The sequence below is a fragment of the Lissotriton vulgaris genome, chromosome 7, assembly GCF_964263255.1.
Source record: "Lissotriton vulgaris chromosome 7, aLisVul1.2, whole genome shotgun sequence".
In the NCBI taxonomy this organism is placed as follows: Eukaryota; Metazoa; Chordata; class Amphibia; order Caudata; family Salamandridae; genus Lissotriton; species Lissotriton vulgaris.
The window spans coordinates 193,896,918-193,918,127 of NC_141695.1; the positions used below are offsets into that span (position 1 = coordinate 193,896,918).

Genomic DNA, 21,210 nt, shown 5'->3' on the forward strand with positions numbered 1-21,210 from the left:
CCTAGAAGTACTGGGCCTGAAACCTTCATCCATGGCCAGCAGAGTGACTTCAAGAGTTAGTTCCTTGCAACCAGCACCTGGACTCTGCAACTGTAAGTGCTACCTTGCCAAGTGATGTCACTCCTAGACCCTTTAAAGTGGGCCTAAAGGTCTGTTGATCCAGCAGAACTGACACACCTTCTCTGCTGCGCAGTGCGACCGTGAGCTGAACTAACGCATCACATCTGCTGCAAGGACTCTCCCAGTCTAAGAACTTCACATCCCCCTGCAACCTGCAGTCTCTTCGGAACCACTGCTATGTGACACATCCTCGACGTAGGGCCTCACATTGTAAGCCTCTCATCGATGGCATCCTTGATGATGACACATACTTTGCATCACAAGCATCACAGCTTCTTCAGAACCAGCCTGTGCACAATGTATACTCCACGCACTTCGCATTGCAAATCCCCTTTTTCAACAGCCTCTTCACTGATGGCACAAGAACTCGCATCGCAGCCTCACAACTCCTCAGAACCAATGTTCCCCAACGCATCCCTAACTGGTTCCATGTAGCTGGTCCATGCTCCATCACGGTTGGCCTAAACCTGTGACTTAGTCCCTGTCTAGAGCGGCCAGATAACCACAGTTGTCGCTTTGTACTTTTTGGCACTATAATCACTGAAGTTTTGTCACTTTCATCCTGTTTTATTTATTAAACCTTACTCTTTTTATATAATTTGGTGTGGGATTCTTCTTGTGTTGTGTCTTCACTTTAATATTGTTTTAAGTGCTGCATAAATACCTTACACCATGTCTCTAAGTAAAGCCAGACCGCTCAGTGTCAAGCTAGATGTGGGTTGAAAACAGGTTAATTTGGAGTTTGACTGTGACTTAATTTTGAGAAGGATTGTGGTTGTTTCTTGAAAAGGGTTTCACCCCCGCATCCAGTAACCTAATTTCTTACAGGAGTCCTATGAGCACCTTCAAATGGACTTCATCCAAATGCCAATATGTGCCTATTTTTCTTCTTGACTTGCAATTGTTTGCATCTTTTATGGGTGGGTGGGAGCTTATCCTTGTGGGAGAGAAGATTTCCCCTTGTGGGATGCTTCATTTTTGTGGAAATTGGAGTTCTTGGAAAAAATAAACTGTACTCCATCTGTCCTTAAATGCAGCTGCCACCCTCTGTATGATACAAACTCCTACTTGCTGTGGCTTGATAAAGACAATCAAGAAATTAGTCTTTCTTTATTCTGAATCTTGCGTGCTGATGTTCTGGGGTGTGCTTTTAATCAGAGTACCCCTCAACAAAAATTAGACTTGCTCTGATCTGTTCTACCATGGGCCCCAACTGCCCAAACGTGACAACACTTGCTTTGAGTCTTACTGAGGCCTTGAATATTATAACAAACCCACTGGCTCCTTATCTTTTTCATTATGAAAGAGGACAGGTTTGTGACCATCAAGAAGCTACTTACTAATTGGAGTGACTTTGTAGGACAAAATTAATGTAGGACAGTTATAGAAACCATATGCCAGAAGGCAAAACCCTATGAACATTGTCTTTCCTCCCGGCTTGTAGTTTCTCAAATGTCAATATCAGAAGGACTATGCACATTTTATATATGGGCCATGGTTTGTTTTGCCGGTTATGTGGTTATGTATCTGACATCGGACATTGTCACGTTTACTCCGTTTACTGAGGAAGTTGCTACTTTAACCTACTTGTTGTTTAATGCATACACCCTATTCTTATTCTCTGCTTTGCTGCTCAGCCAATGGTGATGTCATTGGAATGTTCGCTGTGTTTGTGCTTGAGGAGAGGTCAGTTGGAGCGGATGGGCTGAGCAGCAAGGAGGCTGCTCCTGGTGGGGCATATTATGGATCTTACCATCATCCTGTAACTTATATTTGATCCTCTAACCTGATGAATAAACTTATACTTGTTTTCTACCTGACCTGTCTATGAGACATCTTTCATTTTAACACTGGCGACGATCTAAAAGAACCTACGTGTTAAGGAAGGAAGACTGTGATTACCCTGCTCCTGAGATTGTAACATATGTACAGAAACATTAAGGAAAAGGATCTTCATGAGAAATTACAAGCTGCAGATCAGAGGAAGCTGGCACCCCTGAGCCCCACCATTGACCACTACATCGGTCATCCTAACATGTATGTGCCAGTTCCTGTTGGTTCAGCAAAACATGTGCTTGGATCATACCTTGTGAGGTAATATGAATTTTTATGGTCAGTTGTGTCCCCTATCGTAGACCCCAACGGCTCCATGTACGTGCTTCAAGTACATGTATGTTCCCTCCACTTCCAGCTATGAAGACGCAAATACATTTGCGTCCAACGTTAACATGTCCTCTTTCAGATCCACCATGAATGGGTCGAATATTCCGTTCCTAAGTATGCCTTGCCACCGTCTTTACATGGTGCACTTTTCACGTTTTCCTGGCTCTATTGAGTTAGGCCCGGAATCATGCCATCGAGCCCTTTCTGCCTTCCTGCTTTCTGCCTCTGGAAGCTGCTGCCTGGATTCTGTATCCATGACCTCTGCCTTACTCCCTGCGCGGCGAGCGGTGCCCGGCTCTGCCTGCTTGCCTGCCAAGACTGTATTCAGCCTTCAAGTTATCTGCTCCGCTCCTCGAAAATACATTCCTGTCTAGTAGTTCAGGTAAACATCCTCCCAGCTGCAGAGCAAAGGGCCCGGCCTCACTGTCTCCGCGCAAGTAATTCACTGCTCCTGTTACCATGGTAGGCCCATGGCCCCCTTGCATCTCATGTAGACACGTAGTCGCATATGCACGCACTAGCAGTCAGTATAGAATAGCCTCTGCCCAAGAGACCTTTCCTTCTAGATAATACAGTTCCTCAAACACAAGATATTAGATATGATTTGGGATTAGGTTGTTCTGACACGCCAGACTTCTGTCTCCTCATGTAAGGCTAAATGTCAAGTCCCCTTCACCCTCCAGCTCCACGTCAATCACACGTCATGCTGCTGCGCGCGCATCTCTGTCATGTATTTCTGCTGACACTGCAGGATTCTCCTATGGATCCACCCACTTGTGACACCTCTATGTGACGTTTCTAGCACACACCTCCGTGTACGCCCTTGTGCACACCTTCTGTTACGCCTTTTTATTACGTACATGTGTTCTTATCTTGTTTCTCTCAGCTGTTACGCCTTCTGCATCCATCACCACTGTAATGCATTGACTATATATATGATATTCTGTCAATAAAGTATTGTCTATCCCTTCCTGAACCTTCGTGGTGATAGAACATGATACCTGGTTCGAACCAATTCCTTTTTAAGGAATAAAACCATTATAAACCCAGATGCGACGGACTCTGCCTCTTAATTTTTTGACTGAGTTATTCTTATTGAACTTTACCGCATAAATTAAGTATAGGTAATTTTATTTACCACATAATTGGCGCCCGAACAGGAACCCCTCCCCCACCTTACGCGCCGGCGGTGCGTTGCAGGCCCGGTCCCCTGCCACAGCCGTGACGGACAACAACGCGTACCCGCAGGATTTCCTGTATCTCCCTCAGGCCAACGGAGGTGACTGAGGCTGCGATCGACACCCAGACGAGGCGGTGAGGAGTGCGGAGGATCCCGACCAGAGCCCAGCTGAGAGAGCAAGGTCCGAGGTATTCAGAGGCCCACCAGTTTCCGAAGTTCCGAAGTACCTACGTCACGAGTCGAGTCGAGTCCAGTCCGGTCCAGTCCAGTGTCGAGTTTCCGAGGCCTTCTGTTCCGTGCTTCCCGGTGAGTACCGTTGCTGGGGACGCATCTAGACGAGCGCATTAATTTGTGCCCGGTCAAGACGGGTTTGGGTACACAGACCCGGTCTGCACTGTTTAGCGGTGTATCTGTACTGTTTAGCAGTATATCCAGTATGCAGTTAGCTAGTTTTACTCTAATTATTGTTGTTCGTTTTCAAAATGTTTTAGTGTATTTTTAATGTCGTGGTATGAGTGATTGTTCGATCTTCATTACTGTGTTTTTTTGTATTAACTGTGTTCAAGTTCGAGTAAGTATCAAGTAGCAAGGTTCAAGATGCCTTTATTCTCCAAACTAAGACAGATAAGAACTAGAAAAGGGATACTCGAGGAAGCTGTTCCCATCCCACCCAGGGACACTCCTGGATATTTTATGTACCATAAGCACGGCCTAGATGCCGTATTATTCCCTGACTTGTGGGTGGACTACACCAAAGATTTAGCAGAGAATCTGAGATGGCTCGCTACGGGGACATGGGATGCCGAGTGCATCATGAGAGTAGAAGAAGCATTATGGAAAAAGAAAGCCAGACAGTCACAGAAAGATGCCATTGAATTATGGCGTAAAGAATCGCATAGACGCACAGAGAAAGCACTCAGAAAGGCAGAGAAAAGCAAAGAGGATTCCGAAAAAGCCAGAGAAAAAGAACTACTAGAAGAAGGAGAACGAGTTAGAATAGAACAACGCGATAGACGTAGTAATGCTATTATGACAGGACTGTATCCAGTCCTGGCCGAGGGCCTGCCCAAGGCGACCCCGGAAGTACCGAAAGATCTCCCCCCTCCATTGCTCCCGACTAAATTACGTCACAAGACCGCAGAAGACATTTTCCTTTCTTCCTATTTAGACGATGTAGCTCCCGAATATATCAATGTTCCACCTGCACGTATACCACCACCCGCTGACCGTCTTCCCCCTGACCGTCATCCCGAACGGCAGAGTCCTCCACCACGTCCTGCACCCCCTAATAATCCACTTAATCCTTTCGGGTCTGACACGGCCCTACCGACAGATCCTGCTCAAGCCTCCGCTTCAGGAGGTGCGTCAGGAGGTTTCCAGACCCCGCCACCAACACTTCGATTAAACTTAAGAGACCGAGCAATGCAACATACTCCGAGACCGATTACAAATGAAAAGGCGAGAGAACTTATCACAGACTGTGGATATGACCCCATACCAGGCAAAGATGGTTACATGATGTTAGCATCAATACGTATAAGACGTGCTGCAGATTTTTTAGTTCTGCTTCCAGGAATGACAGATAATCTAGACAGGATATATAATTTTGTTCAGACGGGGGAGGGTTCGGAATGTGTGCACGAGGCCATGGCACATCAGAAAGTAGACATTCAAGGTCTGATATTAAGATTCCTCATAAACTGTTTCATAAGAGAACGAGACCGGCCTGGTGTAAATAAAGAAGAGATGAAGGTACTAACTACATGGAGTCAGAATATTTCAGACGGAAAACATGATAAACAAAATTGTATAGAGGCCATGTACAGGAAGATTTGTAAAGAAATAGTAGTATTCCATGCAAAAGAGAAAGCTGAAAGGGAAGCAAAATCAGACGAGAATAAATCCTCAGAGGATGAGCCGGAGGAAGAGCCAGAAGATAAAGGAACGATAGCATATGTAGGAAAGGGTAGAACCTTTAATACCACAATACGCCCAGAAAGTAAGAGACTTTTTCACACTGCCATGTCCAACCCGAAGACCCCTGAACATCTGTTTCAGGCTACCGATAAAATACTTCAAGAACGAATGGGGTACCATGTACTCAATTCCATGGATGAACAAGAATTAGCCAGGTCTGCAGTACAATGGGCTGACAATTCCGATAAATATAGTGATGACGCATTAGCGCAAACATTTTTGAATCTTTCCCCAGATGAACAGCGACTAGCTGGTATGTACATGATACAGCACCTCCTCATATTGTATAAAAGTCAACACTCTGATCCTGGTCCCCTACCTGATATATTAATAGAGCTACTTATGAATAAATGGAGAGGCCTGGGTACCGACTTAATCAAAGTAATTTTAGAACATAGGCACAGATATAGTGCTTTCCTGTGTCCACAGTTTGTTCCAGCTCCACCTATAGAAAGAAAAACGTATTACATAGACAGACAGAATCCCTTACGAGAAGTGCACCCAGTCAGGAATGATGATAACACTTTTAGACGCGTGTTTGTGTACACGCCCATAACTAAAATGGAACTATTGGAAATGAAGAAATTAGTGCCCAGCCATGACAAAGACCCAGCAGGTTTTCACCGTGAAATTAAAGACATGTTACTTATGGGTGATTATACCTATCCTGACATCATGAAAATACTGAAAGTATTACTGCCTGCCGGTATTTACGAGAAACTCAAAGAAAAAGAATGGGAGGTGGGAGAGCACAAGATTGAATGGGCTGCATTAGAAAATGAAGAAAATACTCGAACTCCAGGCCTAGGGCTTGGGGACAAAACTAAAGCATTACCAGGATTGTTAGTACAAGTATTGCCACGTTTGTTAGCAACGAAAAAGGAGGACTGGGGTGCAATCTCAGCCTGTAAACAGAAACCCGATGAAGACACTAGTGATTTTTATTCCCGATTTGAGAAATGTTTTGGTATTAATAGTGGCCTGAAAGCAAGTAGCGAGTCATATCCACACCTTTTTGTTACCAAGTTAGTCGAAAATTCCCTGCCCCAGATTAAGAACCGTGTACTGAAAGTCGAGAGCACATGGCAAGCAAACACGCCTTCACAAATGTTACAAATGTTACAGTATCACCAGAACAGAATTAGAGAAGAACATGATCACGAACAAAGACGTATGAAAGACACAAAAATGAAAATGTTAGTTGCTCAGTCAGTTCCAGCTGACGGTCAGAAAAAGGGTATGACGCAATCCAATAATTCAGCAGCTCCTGTTAAAGGGACATGCAACTATTGTAAACAGCCAAGTCACTATATAAACGATTGTGCAGTTTTGAAACACAATATCTCTACAGGTAAAACTAAAGAGAGACCGCGTCCACCTAGACAAGATCAGGCCCAACAACAAGTACCCCAGAACGTACAGCCTATGCATGCTTCACAACAGACAGTACAGACCGTAGCAGTACCACAGCCACAGCCCATTGCCGCAACACAAAATACGTCCCAGCAGATGTACCAGTATGCACAAAATGATTATCCCGATTATCAACGATACACATGAAACAGCCTAGAGAGGGAGGTTGGCTTGCCTCTTATTGAGGTTCCTGTAGATCAAGAGGGTCCTTATGTACATAGTCAAGTATTAGGGAAAGACAGAAAGTTTTTAATTGATACAGGGGCAAGCAGGACAACTATCAGTCACGACGAGGTTCCAGGGGCACCCCTCTCAGGCTCACAGAATATTTCCCTTGGATTTTCAGGAAAGCCTATTGTTAATGAAGTATCGCAACCACTTCCCCTTGCAGTTGGTCCATTGACACGTACTACAGATTTATTACTCACGAAATCATGTCCAGAAAACTTGTTAGGAATTAAGACTCTGAAAGCTCTAGGAGCTGTTATTTGTTGTTCTCCGGAAGGAGTAAGACTGTTTTTGCGTGACTTTAAGGGTCACTATGTGTTGAGAGATATGGACCGCAGGTTACAGAATGTCCCTGCACATTTATGGGCACAAGGCCCCACTGATGTAGGTTGCATGCACATTACTCCATATCGTGTCACGCTCAAGCCAGGAGTGGTGTTACCACGAATGCGACAATACAAGTTACCCCCCGATGCTGTAGTGGCTTGACTGAAAATCATTGACGAGCTCATTGCACAAGGAGTGGTTGTGGAAACCGACTCAAATCTCTGTAATTCCCCCATCATTCCAATTCTTAAACGTACTGATCCACATGCACCCCCAGTTTATCGATTAGTTATCGATTTACGAGAACTGAATAAATGCATTGTACCACAGTATCCTGTGGTCCCTGATATCTCTTCATTATTGACAGCTATTGATTCAGAAGCAACGTTCTTTACTGTAATTGACCTCAAGAACGCCTTCTTTAGTTTCCCAATCGATCCGGAAAGCCAATATCTTTTCGGATTCTGTTTAAATGGACGAAGCTTCTAATTTGCACGCGCACCTCAAGGATTCACAGAAAGCCCCAGCATCTATAGCCAAGCACTGAAAAGACAACTTGACAGTATTCACATGCCTGACGACACTGCCCTGCTTCAATATGTCGATGATCTACTGATCACCGCCCGTAGCAAACCTGAATGGGAACGAGCATCACTGACGGTTTTGCATTTCCTGGCTGACAAGGGACACAAGGTGTCTCCTTCGAAGCTGCAATTCTGTGTTCAGCAAGTAGTGTACCTTGGGCACTTGCTGTCCAAAGGGGGGAGACAGCTCACACCTGACCGTATCCAGTTAATTGTAAACATGTCACAACCCAAGACACAAAAGGAGGTACGGGCCTTTATAGGCCTCACTTCTTACTGCAGACAATGGATTCCCCAGTATTCATTTCTAGCGAAACCACTTATACAGTTGACAACACAGGAGGCAGCGTCTTCGACTGTCCTCCCATGGACTCAGGAACATACACAAGCTTTTGAAGACTTAAAGAAAGCCTTATGTCAAGCACCTGTTTTAGCGACACCATGTTACAGTAAACCTTTTACACTTTTTGTTACAGAACGTGAAGGTACTGCATTGTCAGTACTGACCCAGGATCAAGCAGGTTCACACAAACCGTGTGCTTATTTTTCTAGTACATTGGATCCAGTAGCCCAGGCTCTGCCTGCGTGCTTGAAATCTGTCGTAGCAACAGCTCTAGCCATCAGACAAAGTGATTCCATAGTGTTAGGACACCAATTGACAGTACAAGTTCCAGATGCCGTGGAAGTTCTTTTAAACCGAACACAGACCCAGCACTTGACTATAGCACGACTGACAGGTTATGAATTGACATTGTTCCAGCCTCACATAGAAATCAGACGCTGTAATACACTGAACCCTGCTACACTTCTGCCATTAAGTGAGACAGACCCATTGGCACATGATTGTATTGAAGTCATTACCATTACGACAAAACCCAGACAAGACTTGACAGACACCGCATTACCAGATGCAGACCTGACACTTTATGTGGACGGTTCATGCATGAGAACAAGTACAGGAGAATTAGTGGCCGCCTACGCAGTCACGACAGAAACTGAAGTCATAGAAACGAATTGTATTGACACCCTGTCAGCTCAAGCAGCAGAGCTCATCGCTCTGACACAAGCCTGTATTCAAGCCAAGAATAAGAGAGTTAACATATACACAGATTCACGTTATGCATTCGGAGTTGTACACGACTTCGGAGTACTCTGGCGAGAGAGAGGTTATTTGACTTCTCACGGTGCCAAAATTCAGCACGGTCCCCTCATTCAAGCTCTGTTAGACGCAATACATCTGCCTACAGCCATATCCATCATGAAGTGCAAGGCACATACGAAAGTCACAGATATCATTTCCCAGGGTAACGACCTGGCAGACCGAACAGCCAAGCAGACAGCTCAGAATCAGACTCACGCAACTGACCTGACAAAGACAATAGTCCCGACGTCGACACATTGCATGACAGTTAAGGATCCCGCCCTTGATGTAATTGACATACAGACACATGCTACACCAGACGAAATCAAGAAATGGACTGAACTAGGAGGGATCCAGACAGAGCAGGGATGGATGACGAAGGGAAAATCTACATGGTTTCTCCCCGACTCTATGGTTCAAGTTATCATTAACACAGTACATAGTCCAGCACATCTAGGAGAAAAAGCCATGTTAGACAGTATTCAAAACCTTTGGTTCAATAAACATTTACGAGCAGCAGCCAAACAGAAAGTGCGTACTTCCATGATTTGTTGTCAGTTCAACCCAGGTAAAAGCATTCCCGTAGAGCAAGGTGGATTTCATCCTCCCGATCACCCTTTTGAAGTCCTCCAGATGGATTATATCCAGATGGAACGTTGTCGAGGATTCAAATATGTCCTCGTAGTTGTATGTGCACTTTCCCGTTGGACAGAAGCATATCCAGTCCCAGATTACACTGCTCCGACCACTGCCAAGCAGCTGGTACGTGAATTCTTCCCACGATATGGTTTGCCCCGTATCGTATACTCAGATAACGGTCAGCCATTCTCGTCCGAGCTTGTGAAGCAGGTATCACTCCTGCTAGGCTATCAATGGAAATTCCACTGTGTCCGACATCCCGAGGCAGCAGGTCTCGTGGAACGTCATAATCAGACCCTGAAAATTCGTCTTGCCAAGATCTGTAGAGAGAAAGGCGTCGACTGGATAGTAGCTTTACCAGTTGCCTTCTGCAGCGAAGCTCTCGCAACCACAAGAAAGTGTAACACAATGAGCATAAATAAAACAGATAACAACAATATAATAGAAGCAGATTCTTTGGTGTGTTTCTTATCCCAGCAGGGCGAAGATTTATTTTGTCCAGACGTAAGGAATGTCACAATATGCCAACACGTGTTTCGTCGTGTGCCGTAGAGTCAACACGACTCTTCAGGGCTGGTGGTACAAAAAACATAGTGTATACATATTCAGTGGTACATCGTATCACAGAAGTAAACTGCATGTGGTGACATCAAGTGCATCACGCATGCAGTAGAAATGTGCGTCTTAAATATCACACAGTGAGTGTGGTCGGTGATGACGTTCAAGAGAAAAGATCGGGTGACACTCAAAAGAAGTGAGTGGTTTTCTTTGAGTGGTGGTGCCTGTGGTAAGGGATTCGCTAATTGTGAGTGAAAGATTTTTTATTTCCTTGTAGGAAATTGTGGCAAGCATTCATGTACACACGGTGGACCTGCATGCCTGGGGTTCAGACGTATCAAGATGGAATTGTGAGGCCAGGCTGACGTGAACAAAGAGTGAAGTTTAGGTGACAAGTTCATACCGCAGTGTGTGGATTTTAATTGCGGACTCAAAGAAGGTGAAACAGTACACGGTGATGTGTGTCGAAAACATGCTCTCTCCGCGAGGTTCGGTTGTTTACCTTAGGACTCAACTCCTGCGTGTGGGTTGAGATTTAGTCTGGGAATGTGGTGAAGTCTCACGTGGGTAAACTCGAGAGAGACTGTACAGGTAAGAGGAGGAAGGAAAAAAACATAAAACATCATAAGGGACGCCTTCAAAGAAGGGCTTGCGGGAGCCAAACTATGGATGGTTAGAAAAAAGTCATGGGTGAAACGGATGCTAAAATAAAATAAAGAAATATATATAAAAGTGCCCTTACCACTGGGATTTCTTTGTATCTAGTAATTGTTGATAGAAAGTGGTAGGTTGTCCAGTGGAGTTATGAGCCACAAGAGTGATCTCCACTCATTTGAAAAACTATTCGGGCGTATTACTAACTCCAGTGTTAGGACACTGTGAAAAAGAACAAGGCGAAATCACAGAGTCAAAGGCTCAATCAGTAAGCACAAATTGGTTAAAACTCTGTGGGTCTATTTAAAGTGTAGTTCAAACAGACATAATAAACATTGCGCAAAAATAAAGTAGCATACCTGAAAACGATGTGTATCAGGTGTTTACCGGGCGGGGATCCATTAGTAGAGAAGCTGTCCGAAAACGTGTGTGTTTTCTGGAAAGGCAATGCGCTCTAGAGGTAATAATTGACATATGCGCGTTAGTTCAACGCGTGTGTCGGTAGGTGACAAGCCGAGAAAAATGCAGTCAATTAGGAAGGGGGGCAGTGTCTTACCCGAGATTTTGAATCCCTCCTCCGTTGTTGCCCGGTGGCCGTCTGTAGAGAGCGGACGCCAGACCGGAGGAGGAGGGATTGTTAAGTAGAAGTACTAGACATAGAAGATGTCGGTTCGGAAAATAATGTGGATGTGTAGCCGCCATCTTGGAAAGGGAAAATTAATGCCCCAATGTATCTGGCGCTAGCGTACCAACATGTATGGACAGCACCTCTGGTACATATCCCTGTTCTGACTAAGGCAAAACGATAAAATCTTGTCAGAGGGATCTTGTATGGTGCTTGTCAAGAGCTAAAACGTTGGTGATGTGCGAATATCGTTAACATGTAGTTCGAGTACTGGCAAAATGTGTGGGCATAATTAGATGTGTCTGCGTATGATGTGATGACGCCCGAAATATTGGTGATGACTGTTGGAAGGCGGGATTCCTATCCTTATCACGCTGCAAAATCATGGACAATTCGAACCTGTCTTCAGTGTGCTGCGGCGCTGGGAGGGGAATCAGAGGATACCTGTATACATCCAGCTAGTGGTTTTAACTCAGATGTAACAAATGTATACACTATCTTATACACAGGTTCATATCCCGTAGAGATATAATGACACCCAAATATGCATACCTTGCCATTCATGAAACAATGTCTTATAATGTGGATATGATAAACATGTGTGTTTGATTTGTTCTGCAACCCATCGTAATTGTCGAGATAGCAAGTGTCTCAACATTTCGCTGGTAAGATTTGACATGTTTTATTCAAAATCTGTCTGTTAACATGAATAATGTGACTTATGTAGCCACCAACACAAGTTATACGACGAAGCAACCTCACCTGGTGGAATGTTACTCTATCCTTTCACATTAACTTTTTTTTCACACCCTGGTTAACTATACACTGTACCGGTACGTTAATTTTTTACTCTGCGAACCTACGAATTTAGTACCGATTTAGGTATCCTCTGATTCCCCTCCCAGCGCCGCAGCACACTGAAGACAGGTTCGAATTGTCCATAATTTTGCAGCGTGATAAGGATAGGAATCCCGCCTTCCAACAGTCATCACCAATATTTCCGGCGTCATCACATCATACGCAGACACATCTAATTATGCCCACACATTTTGCCAGTACTCGAACTACATGTTAACGATATTCGCACATCACCAACGTTTTAGCTCTTGACAAGCACCATACAAGATCCCTCTGACAAGATTTTATCGTTTTGCCTTAGTCAGAACAGGGATATGTACCAGAGGTGCTGTCCATACATGTTGGTACGCTAGCGCCAGATACATTGGGGCATTAATTTTCCCTTTCCAAGATGGCGGCTACACATCCACATTATTTTCCGAACCGACATCTTCTATGTCTAGTACTTCTACTTAACAATCCCTCCTCCTCCGGTCTGGCGTCCGCTCTCGACAGACGGCCACCGGGCAACAACGGAGGAGGGATTCAAAATCTCGGGTAAGACACTGCCCCCCTTCCTAATTGACTGCATTTTTCTCGGCTTGTCACCTACCGACACACGCGTTGAACTAACGCGCATATGTCAATTATTACCTCTAGAGCGCATTGCCTTTCCAGAAAACACACACGTTTTCGGACAGCTTCTCTACTAATGGATCCCCGCCCGGTAAACACCTGATACACATCGTTTTCAGGTATGCTACTTTATTTTTGCGCAATGTTTATTATGTCTGTTTGAACTACACTTTAAATAGACCCACAGAGTTTTAACCGATTTGTGCTTACTGATTGAGCCTTTGACTCTGTGATTTTGCCTTGTTCTTTTTCACAGTGTCCTAACACTGGAGTTAGTAATACGCCCGAATAGTTTTTCAAATGAGTGGAGATCACTCTTGTGGCTCATAACTCCACTGGACAACCTACCACTTTCTATCAACAATTACTAGATACAAAGAAATCCCAGTGGTAAGGGCACTTTTATATATATTTCTTTATTTTATTTTAGCATCCGTTTCACCCATGACTTTTTTCTAACCATCCATAGTTTGGCTCCAGCAAGCCCTTCTTTGAAGGCGTCCCTTATGATGTTTTATGTTTTTTTCCTTCCTCCTCTTACCTGTACAGTCTCTCTCGAGTTTACCCACGTGAGACTTCACCATATTCCCAGACTAAATCTCAACCCACACGCAGGAGTTGAGTCCTAAGGTAAACAACCGAACCTCGCGGAGAGAGCATGTTTTCGACACACATCACCGTGGACTGTTTCACCTTCTTTGAGTCCACAATTAAAATCCACACACTGCGGTATGAACTTGTCACCTAAACTTCACTCTTTGTTCACGTCAGCCTGGCCTCACAATTCCATCTTGATACGTCTGAACCCCAGGCATGCAGGTCCACCGTCTGTACATGAACGCTTGCCACAATTTCCTACAAGGAAATAAAAAATCTTTCACTCACAATTAGCGAATCCCTTACCACAGGCACCACCACTCAAAGAAAACCACTCACTTCTTTTGAGTGTCACCCGATCTTTTCTCTTGAACGTCATCACCGACCACACTCACTGTGTGATATTTAAGACGCACATTTCTACTGCATGCGTGATGCACTTGATGTCACCACATGCAGTTTACTTCTGTGATACGATGTACCACTGAATATGTATACACTATGTTTTTTGTACCACCGGCCCTGAAGAGTCGTGTTGACTCTACGGCACACGACGAAACACGTGTCGGCATATTGTGACATTCCTTACGTCTGGACAAAATAAATCTTCGCCCTGCTGGAATAAGAAACACACCAAAGAATCTGCTTCTATTATATTGTTGTTATCTGTTTTATTTATGCTCATTGTGTTACACTTTCTTGTGGTTGCGAGAGCTTCGCTGCAGAATGTTCGAATAGTCCTTTGATTTCTTAGACGGTTAAGGGTGTTTTTCCGCCTGCTCTTAACGCACCACACAGCTACCCATTCTTACACTACACACAGTAATGTTAGATTTGAGGCAGTGCGCCCATAATATCTGAACTCCTAAAAAAACCTCTAGCAGTTCAGCTTTACCAGTTGCGCTCTTTTATATGAGAATGGTCGCACACTCTAGAACAGGGCTATCCCCGTACGAGGTGGTCTTTGGTAGGCCACCGAATATGTGGGGGACGCCGCTGCCGAGAAAAATTACCGATGTTGACTGTAATATGCTGACAGATTACCTTGCCTCCTTGATGTCTGCACTACAATCATGTCGTTCACAGGTCGCTGCAGCCTTTCCCGACAACACCGAGGTGAAGCCACATGAGGTTGTTCCGGGGGACCTCGTCTTCGTGAGGAACTTCGACAGGAGGAGTCCGCTGGAGCCCCGTTGGCAGGCGCCGAAGCTAGTACTATTGACTACAAGGACTGCGATAAAAGTGGAGGGCCGCAAGGGCTGGCTTCACTCGAGACATGTCAAAAAATACCATGGACTGCCGCCAGATTTAAACTCTCAGCCCTGCCCTCCTCCACAGACTGATTCAAAACTCCCCCTGGTAGAGAAAACTTCTTCTCAGGAGTATAAATCCAAATTGAGGTCTAGCAAGTCAGACAGTTTAATTGTTTAAGTCCTCCCCTAGGTGAATCGGTTAGACAAGTCTCTGACATGTATCCCCTAGACCCCAATAGAGAGAGAGATAGACAGAAACAGCTCAAGAAACGTGAATATTGTAAATCACTTCGTAGTCACTGTATTGTGACATTATTGATTATGTTTTTTCTGAGTCTTTTGATTATTGCTGCAAGTATACTGTTACATATATATTATCCTATTTTCAAACGTGCACATTTTTCTTCAAATGACACTGTCGAGCACACTTTCAGTGAATTACCCCCGCATGAGTTATCTTACCGACTTGCGCTGCGCAACAATACATTCATCAGCATGTTACATCATTCCCATCAGACCAGCAACGCTACAAATTGTTGGATATGTGGCCGACTCCCTCCCTATCAGAAATACAAGGGAGTTCTGCCCCTCTTCCCGTACCCGTTCACACACAATGGTTCCTGTGGCGCATGGTTTAGTTTGATTAATTCCTTAGATTCAAATTCCGTAGTTTACCAGGGCAACTGGGTATGGGGAAACCTGAACGTAGTTTTGCATAAAGCCTGCTACCCTAACAAGGAGGGTCTTCCCAAAAGGACAGGGACTGATCTAGAAAATGAAGTATATGGATTAGGTAACTTTACACTTAACCTCATGATTCTGAACGTTGAATCCGAAACCGCACCAGTCTTGCCCGCTATGTCCGTATTACCTGTCAAAGGTGAATTATGTGTCAGAAAGAATGGTTCAGTACATCTAGGTCATAGTAAATGTACTACTGTGATCGAATTCAGTGATAAAGGCAAGTCTACATTTAAAGCTTCACGTCATTCCTATTTCATTTGTGGTCATACAGCATATATACGCTTACCTCTAGATTGGGATGGTACCTGTTACATTGCATTCCTTCTGCCACCTGTTTTTCTAGCCCCTCCTGATTATCATAGGAACTCCCATCTAGTACACAATAGACCCCAGAGAGATCTCCCTATTGTCGACTATACTGAAACGGCATGGGAGCAATACACAGACTTCAATAAAGGTTTCTTTCCCTACTTAGGTGCTGTCTTTAATAGTAAACTGATACGTAAATTAACCAGAACCCTCGAAGCAGTAGTGAATGAAACTACTTCCGCCCTAGGAAACTTAACGGAGGAGCAGTCTGCGATGCGGATTGTTGTTCTTCAAAATCGTCTTGTCCTTGACGTCATCCTGGCCGATAGGGGCGGAGCCTGTAGAGTCATCGGATCGAGCTGCTGTGTTTTCATTCCAGAAAACGCGCCATCAGTATATAGAGCCATAACCCGTCTTCACAAGATTGCAAGTCAGATACACCAGAATCCAGGCACCTGGACTTGGTCCGGTTGGTTCTGGAGCGTGTTGTCAGCCTGGGGATGGAAGGTCCTATCCTTCCTCGGTATTGCCCTTCTCATAGTATTCAGTTGTTGCCTATGTTTACAATGTGGGCCAGCGATTTGCGGCCTGTGCGCCACATCATGTATTCCTCATTCAAGTCCACATTCAAAATACCGTAAGAAGAAAGAAGAGCAAATGATGTTACATGAACAGATTGATAGATTAATGAGGATTGATATATCATGAAGGGTCCGTAGGGGACAAGGAGGGAATGAGGTAATATGAATTTTTATGGTCAGTTGTGTCCCCTATCGTAGACCCCAACGGCTCCATGTACGTGCTTCAAGTACATGTATGTTCCCTCCACTTCCAGCTATGAAGACGCAAATACATTTGCGTCCAACGTTAACATGTCCTCTTTCAGATCCACCATGAATGGGTCGAATATTCCGTTCCTAAGTATGCCTTGCCACCGTCTTTACATGGTGCACTTTTCACGTTTTCCTGGCTCTATTGAGTTAGGCCCGGAATCATGCCATCGAGCCCTTTCTGCCTTCCTGCTTTCTGCCTCTGGAAGCTGCAGCCTGGATTCTGTATCCATGACCTCTGCCTTACTCCCTGCGTGGCGAGCGGTGCCCGGCTCTGCCTGCTTGCCTGCCAAGACTGTATTCAGCCTTCAAGTTATCTGCTCCGCTCCTCGAAAATACATTCCTGTCTAGTAGTTCAGGTAAACATCCTCCCAGCTGCAGAGCAAAGGGCCCGGCCTCACTGTCTCCGCGCAAGTAATTCACTGCTCCTGTTACCATGGTAGGCCCATGCCCCCCTTGCATCTCATGTAGACACGTAGTCGCATATGCACGCACTAGCAGTCAGTATAGAATAGCCTATGCCCAAGAGACCTTTCCTTCTAGATAATACAGTTCCTCAAACACAAGATATTAGATATGATTTGGGATTAGGTTGTTCTGACACGCCAGACTTCTGTCTCCTCATGTAAGGCTAAATGTCAAGTCCCCTTCACCCTCCAGCTCCACGTCAATCACACGTCATGCTGCTGCGCGCGCATCTCTGTCATGTATTTCTGCTGACACTGCAGGATTCTCCTATGGATCCACCCACTTGTGACACCTCTATTTGACGTTTCTAGCACACACCTCCGTGTACGCCCTTGTGCACACCTTCTGTTACGCCTTTTTATTACGTACATGTGTTCTTATCTCGTTTCTCTCAGCTGTTACGCCTTCTGCATCCATCACCACTGTAATGCATTGACTATATATATGATATTCTGTCAATAAAGTATTGTCTATCCCTTCCTGAACCTTCGTGGTGATGGAACATGATACCTGGTTCGAACCAATTCCTTTTTAAGGAATAAAACCCTTATAAACCCAGATGCCACGGACTCTGCCTCTTAATTTTTTGACTGAGTTATTCTTATTGAACTTTACCGCATAAATTAAGTATAGGTAATTTTATTTACCACACTTGACTACCATGGAGTTTGCTGTTATTCTGCCGCCTTGGAAGAGTTGCTCCTGTCTTGCAGCCTGGTGTCTCTAATAACAAAATGTTACCAGAGCATCAACAGGTTAAAGAGTAGTCCCACTACCGATTTGGATATGGTGGATAATAAATTTACAACTTTCCGGCACCCCAGAGGATTGGCAGTAGGGACTTGTGCTGAAGAATTGGTGTTCCCCTATTACTGTGAGTTTGTGGGTGGCGCTCTCTTGCTATGAGTTGTGTAAGTGCAGTAGGGGGGTTTGGAATCCCCAGTCCTGCCATGTGTTGTGTGAGTGCAGTAATGGGGTTTGTAATCCTTAGTCCTGCTAACAGCAGAGTACAAAGTTCCCCAGGGGGCGTTTAACAGTGTGGAGCAAGGAGTTGGTATTATGAATACCGTGGCTGCGAAGAAAGGGTTCCCTAGTCGGAACTTAGAGAGCCTCACACACCCAAAGTAATAAGCGTGAAACACACCCTTACTAGAGGGTGTCCGGTGTCATCATCGGCTCACTGCCCCTCGTCGGACCGGCGCTGCAATGTCTGACGGAGTCCCCAAAGGTACTCTTTTGACGGGGTTCTTTTAGTTCCTTGCCGATGGTGGATGTGGGTGAGGATGAAAGAAGGTGTAGTCAGTGCAGTGGTGAGTGAAGGCGATAAAAAAGGTAATCAGTCCACTTGCAACTTTAATAACGTGGCTGATTCCTTAGTTAAAAGGGGTGGGAGGGGAGTTTAGAGACCGTAAAGGTGTACAGAACAATAACTCTACCCCCTAGTGTGGTCAACATGTTTCTCGCCGAAAGGCGATTCGTCAGGACCTAAAATAAAGTACTACACAAAAAAAAGTTAACTCTATGCTCAATCTAAATAAAGAAAGCAAATACAACCTCGCTGGGTCGGAGGACAAGAGGGCCAAGGGGTCCTGCTCTATTTAGGCGACCTAGAGGTAGGGGAACAAAATATAAAAACAGAAAGAACAGCTCAAGTCAAATGAAACATAGTGACTCAATGCTCAAATCGTGCAGCGTGACTCTTGTGACACAGGCTCCACACTGTGAGAAGTGAAGGGGGGTGGTGTGGAAGGGAAAACCAATTGAACCAGGAAATTGGGTGCAACGTCCCTTCTATGGCATACACCACCCAGATGGCACAATTGGGGATTTTCATTATGTGTTTTTTAAAAAACTGTGGTATATATCCGAAGCTTTCAAGAAAACAACCCGTCCCTCAGGAAACAACAGCAGGTGTGCAGCATTAGTCAAGTTCTTACCCTAAGGGGATTCAGACTGGGCCCCGCAGCATGCTCCCGTGAGGCCAGCGTTATAAGGTTTGAATACACCTATTGGATGTAAAAATTGGTAGCTGGTAACTAAGACAGGTGAGGTAGATGTGAATGGTGGTACACTTTGTATTAGCAATAGCGGCCCCAGATAGCACGTAAGACACTCTCCCAGCAGCATTTCATAATCAGGTCAGATAGGGAGAAAGGCTGGGCGGGATAGTCCCCATTGACTATGGCTCCCTGTGTAACAGTACTAGTCCTGTGATGTTAGACTCGTATCAGTCAAACCACTCCTATCCATTGTCATAGGGGACAGGGAGGCAGGTGAAGTACAACCCCAAGCCCCTTCAGCAATAGATCGGGCGGGATGGGGGCGGGTACAGGGTCAAATGGTCCATAATATTATGCTCTAAAATATTGTGCTTAGAAACACGATCAGAGGGACCCCAGGGAGGCTTATGTGAAAACGACAGCCTGCCCTGTTTCTATATAGATGGAGACCCGGCGAACTGGGGGCGGGTCAGGTGAGTGGTCAGGCGGGGCAGACTTAGTTAACTATACTCTGCATAGCGGGGCCTCCGGGAAGGCTTCCGATCAGCAAGGTGATCTATGGCGGGCCCAAGCGGTGGTCAGACAAATCGGCCCGATATTGTCCCGTCATCCACGGCTCCATGGTGACACTAGGGCTCTAACGGTCTCAAGTAAAGCTTACCTTGGCGTAGACACTGGAACGGCGGAACACCTACCCTTCACGCTCACGGCACCTGGTCAGGGTGCGGAGCAGCTGGTGGAGGTTTCTGCCGGTGTCCGCCGTTTTAAAGGAAGTGAAGGCGCATCTAGACTGCGTCACGCGCATGCGCAGCACCCGGTCTGGTACAATGGGCAGAGCTAGATGCTTGAATGGTTCATTGAAGGGGCCATCTTGGGAGTGGCAATAATGCTTGAACAGATCGCGAAATGCTTTGAGATCAGTACCGCAGGGAGACAGGTGTGATTAGACCAGGGGAGGAGACGTAACAGGAAGTACCTGAGTGAGTATTCATGAAGTGACCATAAGGAGTGTTATAGTGCGGATGTTAGCGCATATTGCGTCATAGTCTACACATAATATCAGGACACTGTCTGCAATGACTGTATGCTGCCGGGACTGCGTGACTAAACCCAGTCAGGCCGTGGAGTAATGTACTGAAGGTGTTCTGTTAAGAGGGATCAAGGTGGACTAGGATGGCAGACACAGTAAGGGATAAGGGGTTGGGCTATAGGTTATGTAGCACCGCTAGTCAGGGGTATATATATGGCAGGAGAGGAATGTCTAGGCTGTGATACCATTACAGTAGGGGTGAACAGGTATTAGGGTAGAGGGTATCTACCTCGAGACACTCGCCCAGGGAATAGCGTCATTTAGCCCTATTGTGTCTAGCTGGAGACGATGCACCCATCTCTGTTCAAGCCTGAACAAAGCTTGTCTAGTCATGGCTGGTTGGGACTCAAGCACTAGCCATTGGATGCTGTCGGCCGGGTGATTATGTTGTTTGTAATGTTCATACAGTCTCGTATGAGTCTTGGAGCATCGTATGTTGCTTTTATGCTCCGTTATTCTCAATTTGACCTGTCTCATGGTCATCCCGACGTAAAATTTGCCACATGGGCAGATAAGGAGATAGACACACTTGGAGCTATTACAGTTAGTATGTCTATTCAGTTTCCAAGTGAAAGAGTCTGTTAGTGTGATTTCTTTACACTGTCTAGATTGGGGACAGACGGCAAAAAAAATAAATAAATAATAATCCTTAGTCCTGTCATAAATTGTGTAAGTGCAGTAGGGGGGTTAGAAATCCCTAGTCCTGCCATGAGTTGTTTCTTATTTTCTCTAGTTTGGAAGATTATGTCATCTGTGATGAATTTATTGGATTGTGATGTGTCTTATCATCTTTCATATATTTGATTTTCTATAATCATTATAAGGGTGAAGATGTGT

At 45.1% G+C, this 21,210-nt stretch overlaps 1 long non-coding RNA gene across 1 annotated transcript; it reads right to left on the reverse strand.

The window, feature by feature from the left end:
• Positions 1-18,277: 18,277 nt before the first annotated feature.
• Positions 18,278-20,022, reverse strand: LOC147701164 (uncharacterized). The gene is made up of 3 exons (XR_015297160.1): positions 19,945-20,022; positions 19,221-19,289; positions 18,278-18,890 (listed from the first exon to the last, which is right to left on the reverse strand). It is a non-coding gene; the product is annotated as an uncharacterized LOC147701164 (long non-coding RNA).
• Between the last annotated feature and the right edge of the window lie 1,188 nt (positions 20,023-21,210).